This window comes from Humulus lupulus, chromosome 1 (genome assembly GCF_963169125.1).
Source record: "Humulus lupulus chromosome 1, drHumLupu1.1, whole genome shotgun sequence".
Classification (NCBI taxonomy): Eukaryota; Viridiplantae; Streptophyta; class Magnoliopsida; order Rosales; family Cannabaceae; genus Humulus; species Humulus lupulus.
In genome coordinates, this window is record NC_084793.1 from 152,254,399 (window position 1) to 152,265,121 (window position 10,723).

Sequence of the window (10,723 nt, forward strand, 5' to 3'; positions counted from 1 at the left end):
ACTAGGCAAGCGCTTTTAGTTTTTCATCAAACTTGGGGTCGGTCGAGCATTAATGCTCATGATGAGTCATTCAATGCAGATGTCGATTAGATCTAATCTTTTATCGGCTCTGCGTTCATGACGCTTAGGCCGCTGCTGACTCATAGGTCAATAACATATGACCAGTGCTCAGTACTACTGTCGAACTTGACTAGTAAGTCACAGATTCACATTCAGTTCTGACACCATTGTTGATTCTGACTAATAAGTCAGTGCCATTCACAAGTAAGAAATATTTTCTAAGCATTTGATATGCAATCAATGTCCATGTTTAACACTCAACATGCCTCATGAATAACCATTCATGTCACATATAGGATGCAGTTTCCTTACCTCTAATTCGAGCGAGAAATAGTAAAAGAACGACCCTTGAGAACGATTCCTTAGTGGTCACCTAGTCATAGCCAATATAAACTCCCATCAATAAAATGAGTAATAAAAGGTTCCTGAACCAAGACCTAGCCTCCGGGACATCAATCATTCTTAACCGGGTAGTCGGAACGATCCTGAGGCCTAAGGTTTGGGTTCCCATGATCAAAACACTACTTTGGCCACAAATACCCTCAATCGCAGCGGCCCTACCTCTCTGAGTCGCGGCCCCCAGCCATGATAAAGGTGCCAGCCTAAAGCACCTACACCAAGCGTTGTGGCCCCTAGGCCCTTCAGCTCCACCGCCCACCTGCACCAAGTTCGGGTCGCGACACCCAAGAACAGGGCCGCGACCCAACCTGGAAACTCAGCCATAACCCCGATTTTCCACTTTTAAATCCTTCCAAAAAACCACTCAAACATCTCCAAATCCAAAAATCGAAGTTCCCAAACATCCCAATGATCCAAAATCATCAAATCCCAAGGCTCAAACAAATAAAAAACTCATCAACACACAAAATCCCAATCAGAGCTTGGAAACTCTAAAATTCAAAACTTAAAGCTTGGATTACCTTTGATTAAGTTGTTTCTCGGTAAATCCTTCGGTTAAGAAACTTCTAATCTTTCCTAGAATCGCTATGCCTCGATCCTCGCTTGATTCCGAGTCCTAAAACTCAAGTTTCCTTTGAAAACGCGACGAACTGTCAAAAGGGATAACGAGTACGAGAGAAAAGGTGTTTGATCGTAGTTTTCTTTCTAACAGGTAACTTCAAGCTTAAGTAATCTCAAGTAAATCCTAATGCTCGGGGTCCCAAAAACTTTCCCGGGGAAAAAATAGTCAAAACTCCTAGAATTTCCTCCTGATCTCACTAACTCCCAATATATCTTCAAATAATCATTCTCATTATCCAATATCCCAATAATCGACCCCGTTATGACAAAACCGGTAACTTGCATCCTAAGATCGTCTCATGACGAATAGCTCGAACATATCCACATAATATTGGGATCTCATCCATAAATCATAAACATGCACCAAAATATACAAATATGCCCTTAGCGGGCCAAATTACCAAAATGCCCTTATAATAAAATATGAACCCACATGCATGCATTTAACATCACATAAACATGCACATAACCATTTAATGGCATAATAAATAAATTATGGCCCTCCTGACCTACTAATCCAACCATTAAATCTCATTAGGGATTTTGGGGCATTACAACTATCCCCTCCTTACATAAATTTTTTCCTCAAAATTTACCTGAACAACTCGGGATACTGATTCTGCATAACTGATTCCAGCTCCCAGGTCGCTTCATTGACCTTGCTGCTCCTCCACAATACCTTAACCAAGGTATCATCTTATTCCTGAGGACCTTGTCCTTTCTGCCAAGTATCTGGACTGGCTGTTTCTCATAGGAGAGATCTGCCTCAAGCTCCAGATCTTCATAGCTCAAAACATGAGTCACATCAGATACATACCTTCGATGAGCTGAAACGTGAAACACGTTATGCACGACTGACAATGCCGGAGGTAAGGCCAGCCTGTAAGCCACCTGACCAATCCTCTCCAGGATCTCAAATGGACCTACAAATCTAGGGCTCAGCTTGCCCTTCTTTCCAAATATTTTCACCCATATCCATGGCGAGACTCTGAGGAAGACGTAGTCTCCCACCTGGAACTCCACGTTCCTGCACTTGGGATCTGCATAACTTTTCTGTCTACTCTGAGAAGCGAGCATCCGAGCTCTAATCTTCTCAATGGCCTCACTGGTCCTTTGAACTGCCTCAGGACCCAAGTATCTCCTTTCACCCGTCTCATCCCAATGAATGGGAGATCTGCACTTCCTACCATACAGCATCTCATAAGGTACAACTCCAATGGTAGATTGATAACTATTATTATAGCAAAATTCTATCAAAGGTAGATACTTACTCCAGGATCCACCAAAGTCCAGCACAAATGCTCGCAGCATGTCTTCTAATATTTGAATCATCCTCTTAGATTTCCCATCTATCTGAGGATGATAACCAGTACTGAACTTCAACTGTGTTCCCATTAATTTCTGTAAACTTCCCCAGAACTTGGAAGTAAAAGTGGGGTCCCGATCTGACACGATCAACCTCGATGCTCCATGGAGGCGCACGATCTGTCTCACATAGAGATCTGCATACTGATCAACTGTATAAGTAGTCCTCATTGGCAAGAAGTGAGCTCACTTGGTATAGTGATCCACAATAACCCAAATACAATCATGTTGACCAACAATCCTGGGTAACCCCACCACGAAATCCATCGTGATGCCCTCCCATTTCCATTCTGGGATATCCATAGGCTGCAATAACCCTGGCGGCCTCTGATGCTCATCCTTAACCTGTTGACACGTCAAGCACTTAGACACATATTCTACTACATCCCTCTTCATCCCTGGCCACCAATACATCGATATCACATCTTGATACATCTTTGTGGTGCCTGGATGCAAAGAGTAAGGTGTAGTATGAGATTCATCTAGAATCTCTCGCCTCATAGCAGTGTCTAACGGAACACATATCCGACCCTTGTATCTCAACAAGCCCATCTCAGACACTGTTTAATCTCTGGATGCTCCAGCCAAAACATCCTCTCTGATCTTGATCAGCTGTGGATCACCCAACTGACCTTCCTTGATCCTCTCCAATAGTGTAGACTATAGCGTAATATTGGCCAACTGGCCCACCAGCAACTCTATACGAGCTCTGGTCATATCATCTGCTAACTCTCTGGCTATTAGCCTCGCACTATAAATCTGCCCCGGACCCTTCTGGCTTAAAGCATCAGCTACCACGTTGGCTTTTCCTAGATGATACAGAATCTCATAGTCATAATATTTTACCAACTCCAGCCAACACCTTTGTCTCATATTCAAATCTTTCTGTGTGAAGAAGTATTTATGGCTCTTGTGGTTTGTATAGATCTCACACTTCTCCCCATAAAGGTAATGCCTTCATACATTTAAAGCAAAAACCACACCCGCCAACTTTAAATCATGAGTGGGATATCTCTGTTCATACTCCTTCAACTGACATGAGGAATAAGCAATTACCTTCCCTGACTGCATCAGAACACAACCCAAACCTTGATGTGAAGCATCGCAGTAAATCACAAACTTCTCCTGATCTATTGGAAGACTCAGAACTGGAGTTGTAATTAATCTCTGCTTCAGTTGCTGGAAGCTGTTCTCACACTTGTCTAACCACACAAACTTCTGATTCCTGCGTGTCAGCTTAGTCAATGAAGTAGAAATCTTTGAGAACCCTTCCACGAAACGCCTATAATAACCTACCAATCCAAGGAAGGCCAATCTCTGACTACCTCAATCTTTGCTGGATCTACCTTGATCCCCTCCTTACTGACAACGTGCCCAAGAAAAGATACCTGAGATAACCAGAAGTCATATTTCTTGAACTTTGCAAACAGTCTATGCTCCCTCAGTCTCTCTAGGACCAATCTCAGATGCTGCTCATGTTCTGACTCTGATTGAGAATAAACCAGGATATCATCGATGAAGACGATCACAAATTGGTCCTGATAGTCCTTGAACACCGTGTTCATCAGATCCATAAAAGCAGCTGGGGCATTAGTCAATCCAAAAGACATGAATAAGAACTCATAATGCCCATACCTGGTGTGAAAATCAGTCATCGGTATGTCTCCCTCCTTGACCCTCAACTGATGATAACCATAACGAAGGTCTATCTTTTAGAATACCTTTTTACCTTGCAACGAATCAAATAGATCATCTATCCTTGGTAGAGGATACTTGTTCTTGATTGTTAACATGTTCAGTTCTCTGTAATCAATACACATCTCAGAGAACCATCCTTCTTCTTCACAAACAGAACTGGCGCTCCCCAAGGTGAGAAACTAGGTCTGATAAAACCCAAATCCAACAACACTTGGAACTATACTTTCAACTCTTTTAACTCAGCTGAGGCCATTCTGTAAGGTGCTCTAGACACTGGCTCCGTCCCTGGTGCCAATTCTATCATGAACTCAATCTCTCTGTGTAGTGGCAACCCTGGCAAATCTTCTAGAAACACCTCAAGGAATTCACAAACTAGTTTGGTCTCTTCTGGTCTCACTGGCATGACCTAAGCGGTGTCAACCACACTGGCTAAGAATCCAATGCAACCCCCTTGCAATAGATCTCTAGCCCTCAAAACAGAAATCATAGGTATGCGTGGTCCATGCACAGTACCAACAAACACAAAAGGATCCTTACCTTCAGGCTCAAAGGTGACTGTAACGCCCTGGTTACCCCAAGACAGTTACTATGAACTTTGAACCATGCTTAACTCGCTAATCGAGTTCTTTGGTTAAAAACGTGCATCTAAGTGTTATTAGTAGGCTAAGGTGAAAAACCAATCAAAAGGAAAGGATATATTTCATTTAAAACATAAAGCTGTTCATGGGCCCATAAAAACATTTACAAGTTATTTATAATCCAAAATGGTCATTATAGTTTAAAATTATAACCCGCTAACCTAAGCGTCAAAAATAGGGTTAACCTCTAGTCCCTCTGAGATACTCCTTGGCCGTGGTGGTCAAGCGGCCGCATATGTACACATCGCCACCTAAGCTTTCCCCTCAAGACTGGGTGAGCTTTTCTTTCCCTTTACCTGCATCACATAGCACCCATGAGCCAAAACCCAGCATGAAAACTCATTACTGCATAAAAACATTATCAAATGATGATCATTATAATCATACAGAGCTTATAGCCTTGAACAGATGAGTGAATATCACTTTGTGGTTACGTTAACCATGAAGAAGCGTATAGATCTAATCAGATGAGTGATTTAACACTTGAGGTTCTAGTAAATCATAATGTGTGACTGACGAGCAAGTCACTATGGGGCTCAGCACCTATAGCCATGTGACAATTCAGTCACTTGGACCTTCTGGCCCTGGCTCCAAGCAAATGAGTGACTAGTGGGTGAGTCACCTCAGGCTCAACACCCATAGCCATGTGACTAAACCATCACTGGGGCTCTCTGGCCCTTGCTCTAAGTGACTAGCCTTAGGCTAGACAAGTGCTTTTTAATTTTCATCGAACTTGAGGTCGATCCGGCATTAATGCTCATTTGAGTCATTCAATGCAGATGTCAATTAGATCTAATCTTTGTCGGCTTGCGTTAAACACGCTAAGACCATTCTTGACTTATGATTCAATACCATGTGACCAGTGCTTATTACTACTGTCAAACTTGACTAATGAGTCACAGCTTCACAGTTAATATTGACAGCATTGCCAATTCTGACTATTTAGTCAGTGCCATGCACAAGTGAGCAAGATTTTCTAAGAATTCGGTATACAATCAATATCCACATTTAAACATTCAACATGCCTCAAGAATAACCATGCATGTCACATATGGGGTGCAGTTTTCTTACCTTTGGTTCGAGCGAGAATCAGTAAAAGAACGACCCTTGAGAACGATTTTTCTTTTAGTTCCTTAGGGGTCACCTAGTCATAACCAATTGAATCCATCAATAAAGTAAATCAATAAAAGGTTCAAAATCTAAAACCTCACTCTCGGGATCAATCCCGCACTCTCAGGACTCCCAATCCACTCAACGGGGTAGAAGAACCAATCCCCGAGCCCCAAAAATCATCCCGAGCCCTAAAAATAGGACTTCCTGAAGTTGACCTAGCGCTGGGGTGATGCTAGGTAGCACTGGGGCGCTGCCCCAAGTCAGAGAGACCCATCTCCTTGCTCTGCCCAGCACTAGGGCGCTAGGAATGGCGCTGAGGCGTCACCTGCAGGACCAGATTTTTCTGGTCTTCTCCCCTGCGATTTCCCCTAAAAACCAAGCCTCCAAACCATCCCCAAACATCACTCAAACATGCCATTTAACCCCAAAACTTCATCCAAACTCCAACCTCATCAAAACCCAAATAAACTTACTCAAAAACTTCCATTGATTCTTAACTAATCACTTCAAATTTCTTAACTGAAAACTATTAGAAAAACAGAGTATAGCTAAAGCTTCTTGGATGAATTCTTACCTCAAGCTAGATTTGAGTCCTCTTCAATGGATGAACTAAAGTCCTAAGCTCCAAACTTTGATTTCCTAGCTTGGTTCTTCAAATTGGGGTTCAAAAATTGAAAAAAAGAAGGAGGAATGATGATTGGATGAGGGAGAAGGAATGCTCTGCTTTGGTAAGCTTCTACAGCCCAAATGGTTTATATATATCTTAGGGGTGAAAAAACTATTTTGCCCCTAGGTCATTTAAAGTCTTCTAAAGGCTCCCAAGGGTAAAATCGTCCTTTCCAGCTTATTTTGTTAATCATAATTAACACCCTCCAATTCCCATTATTATCGATATTCTCAAATACCAATAATTCATATCTCGTTACCCTTTAATTCCCGGCAACGCTCTAATCCCCAAATTACCCTGAGACTCACCCCGAGTCCCGGACTTAATCTTGTTATGACCAAACCGCTAACTTACACTCAAAGATCGTCTCATGCCGAATAGCTCGAAAAAATCCACATTATAATGTGGCCTCAACAATAAATCACCAATATGCATACAAATATACAATTACGCCCTCAGCGGGCCAAATTACCCAAAATACCCCTGTGATGAAATGTGGACCCACATGCATGCATTTAACATCATATTATAATATAATTCACATAAACATGCATATAATCATTTAATGGCATAATAAATCAATTATGGCCCTCCCGCCTACTAATCCAACCATTAAACCGCATTAGGGATTTTAGGGCATTACAGTGACCATCTTCCTTCTGCAATCAATGGTTGCCCCATACTTCACTTACCAGTCCATACCCAGAATCATGTCGAAGTCAGTCATTACTAACTCCATCAAATCCACTGACAACTCCCTGCCCTCTACTGCCACTGGCAAAGATCTGACCCATCTCTTGGATACTACTAATTCCCCAGTGGGTAACAAAGATCCAAACCCCACAGCATAATAATCACATGGTCTACACAGTCTATCAATAATACTACTAGCAACAAAAGAATGTGTAGCACCAGAATCAATCAAAACATTATAAGGGGTTCCAGCACTAAGAAGCTGACCTGTAACTACTGAGGGAGAAGACTTAGATTCTTCTTGTGTCAACGCGAACACTCGAGCTAGGGCCGAGCTGTCCGCTTTTATGGGTTCTTCCTTTCTTGCCTCAGGGAAATCTTTCTTGAGATGACCCACTACTCCACATAAAAAGCAGGCCCTTGCCCTACATTCTCCCAAATGATGCCTCTTGCACCTAGAGCATCCAAGATAAGTCTTCCAGGCCTCACTACCACTCTCGCGGCCCATTTAAATACCACAAGGTCGCCTATCAGGACTTGGAGCTGGGAAGGTGTCACGAACCTTCCTCTTCTGATTATTGGGGCCTCCACCCCTACCAGAACCCATAAATGGAGAACATGTTCTCCTAAATTCTTTTCTAGCTGCATTATCTCGCCAGATCTTGTTCTCTACACTCTCAGCTATGAGTTCCTTCTCAACCACTTGTGCATAGGTAGTAACCCCAGCCACAGTTGTAATACGAACATCTTGGGCTAGTCTAGGCTGTAGCCCCTGGAGAAACCTCTCCCTTCTGGTCCCATCAGTTGGTACCAGCTCCGTGGCAAACTTTGCCAATCGATCAAACTTCAGAGCATACTTAGTCACAGATAAACTCCCCTGAAGTAACATGATAAATTCTTCAGCTTTTGCCGCCTTGATGGAATCATTATAGTAATTCTCGTTGAACAGAGTCTGAAACTCTTCCTAACTCAGGGCATTGATGTTTCTGTTCTGGGATATAACTTCCCACCAAATTTGGGCATCCTCCCGAAACATATACGTAGCACAAGCCACCCTCTCATTACCAGTCACCCTCATGAAATCCAGGATGGTGGTAATCATGCTCATCCACTGCACAGCTTTAGCAGGATCTGCACTGCCATCAAACACTAAAGGTTGCTGCTTTCTAACCCTTTCATAGAGAGGCTCTCATTTATTTCCAGTCTCAGGCAGCTGCTCAACTGCTGACAACGACACAGGAGGTGCCTCATGTACAATGGCTACTGTAGGAACCTTCTGTTGTCTTAGGAGGCGGAGTTCTTTTCCCTACCTCAATACTGTAGCCTGCAGCTCATTAAATAACTACTGCCAGTTCCGAGGAGCTTGCTGTGGAATCTAACTCTGGTCATTCTCTTGATCCTGATTGTTATTCTAGCCAGCTGAGGAATATGTCTATCTTGGAATCATTCTTATCAACTTAAACCTTGCTGCAATAGTTAATACGACCAGTCAGGCAATGATAACTAAGCCTCTTGTCGCCTCACGGTCCAAGAACAAACAGATAATTATCATATTCCACAGTTATACTAGTATACAGATGGATACATGATTATAGCATTTAGCATTTAACATGTATCAAATAATAATTCACAATGAACAATACTAATAAGCATGTTCAAGCAATATCAGTACTAATAAGCACATTCTTGCTAATGATGCAGTATTCAAGGCACAACCTTATGAAGGTATCTCATGTAAACATATAAAGCATTTATACTATATTTAAGCAGTTAAATTTATAACCACATAAATAGTTACCAAACCATGAGTTGAGATTGTCTTCAGTGGTGAGTGTACATGCCCAACAAGTGTACAGGAAGCCAAAACCTTGGCATGCTCTGATAACAAGTTGTAATGCCTTGGTTACTCCAAGATCGTTATTATGAACTTTGAACCATGCTTAACTCGCTAATCGAGTTCTTTAGTTATAAATGTGAATCTAGGTGTTATTAATAGGTTAAGGTGAAAACCAATAAAAAAGGAAAGGATATATTTTAATTAAAACATAAAATTGTGCATGGGCCCATAGAAACTTTTAAAAGTTATTTACAATACAAAATGGTCATTACAGTGTAAAATTTACAACCCGCCGACCTAAGCGGCAAAAATAGGGTTAACCCCTAGTCCCTCTGAGAAACTCCTTGGTCGTGGTGGTCAAGCGGCAGCATATGTACACATCACCACCTAAGTTCTCCACTCAAGGCTGGGTGAGTTTTCTTTCCCTTTACCTGCACCACATAGCACCCATGAGCCAAAGCACAGCAAGAAAACTGAATACTGCATGTATATAATATCAAATGATGATCATGATAATCATCCAGGACTTATAGTCCTAAACAGATGAGTGACAGCTGCGTAAGTCACTAACATGGGTTTCACACCCTTTACAAATAAGTGATCGAGTCAATAGCTTAAACAGGATAAGTGACTGATGAGCGAGTCACCAATGTAAACCAAATGAGTGACCATGTAGCCACTAGTGTGGGTTCCGTACCCTTAGCCATGTGACGATGGAGTCACCTGGGCTTTCTGGCCCTGGCTCTGAATAACTAGTCATGGAACTAGGCAAGCACTTTTAGTTTTTCATCGAACTTGGGGTCAGTCTGGCATTAATGCTCATGATGAGTCATTCAATGCAGATGTTGATTAGATCTAATCTTTTATCGGCTTTGTGCTCATGATGCTTATGCCGCTCCTGACTCATAGGTCAATAACATACGACCAGTGCTCAGTACTACTGTCGAACTTGACTAGTAAGTCACAGCTTCACAGTCAGTTCTGACACCATTGCCGATTCTGACTAATAAGTCTGTGCCATTCACAAGTTAACAAGATTTGCTAAGCATTTGATATGCAATCAATGTCCACGTTTAAACACTCAACATGCCTCATGAATAACCATGCATGTCACATATAGGGTACAATTTCCTTACCTCTGGTTCGAGCGAGAAATAGTAAAAGAATGACCCTTGAGAATGATCAACCATTTGATTGCTTAACGGTCACCTAGTCATAGCCAATATAAACTCCCATCAATAAAATGAGAAATAAAAGATTCCCGAACCAAGACCTAGCCTTCGGGACATCAAATCCTACTTAACCGGGTAGTAGGAACGATCTCGAGGCCTAAGGTTTAAGTTCCCATGATCAAAACACTACTTTGGCCACAAATACCCTCAATCGCCACGGCCCCACCTCTCTGAGCTGCGACCCCCAGCCATGATAGAGGCGCCAGCCTCAGACACCTACACCAAGCACCGCGGCCCGCCTTCACAAGCGCCGCGCCCCCAGGACCTTCAGCTCCACCGCCCACTTGCACCAAGCTCGGGCTGCGGCGCCCAAGAACAGGGCCGCGACCCCACCTGGAAACTTAGACATAACCCTGATTTTCCACTTCTAAATCCTTCCAAAAATCCACTCAAACATCTC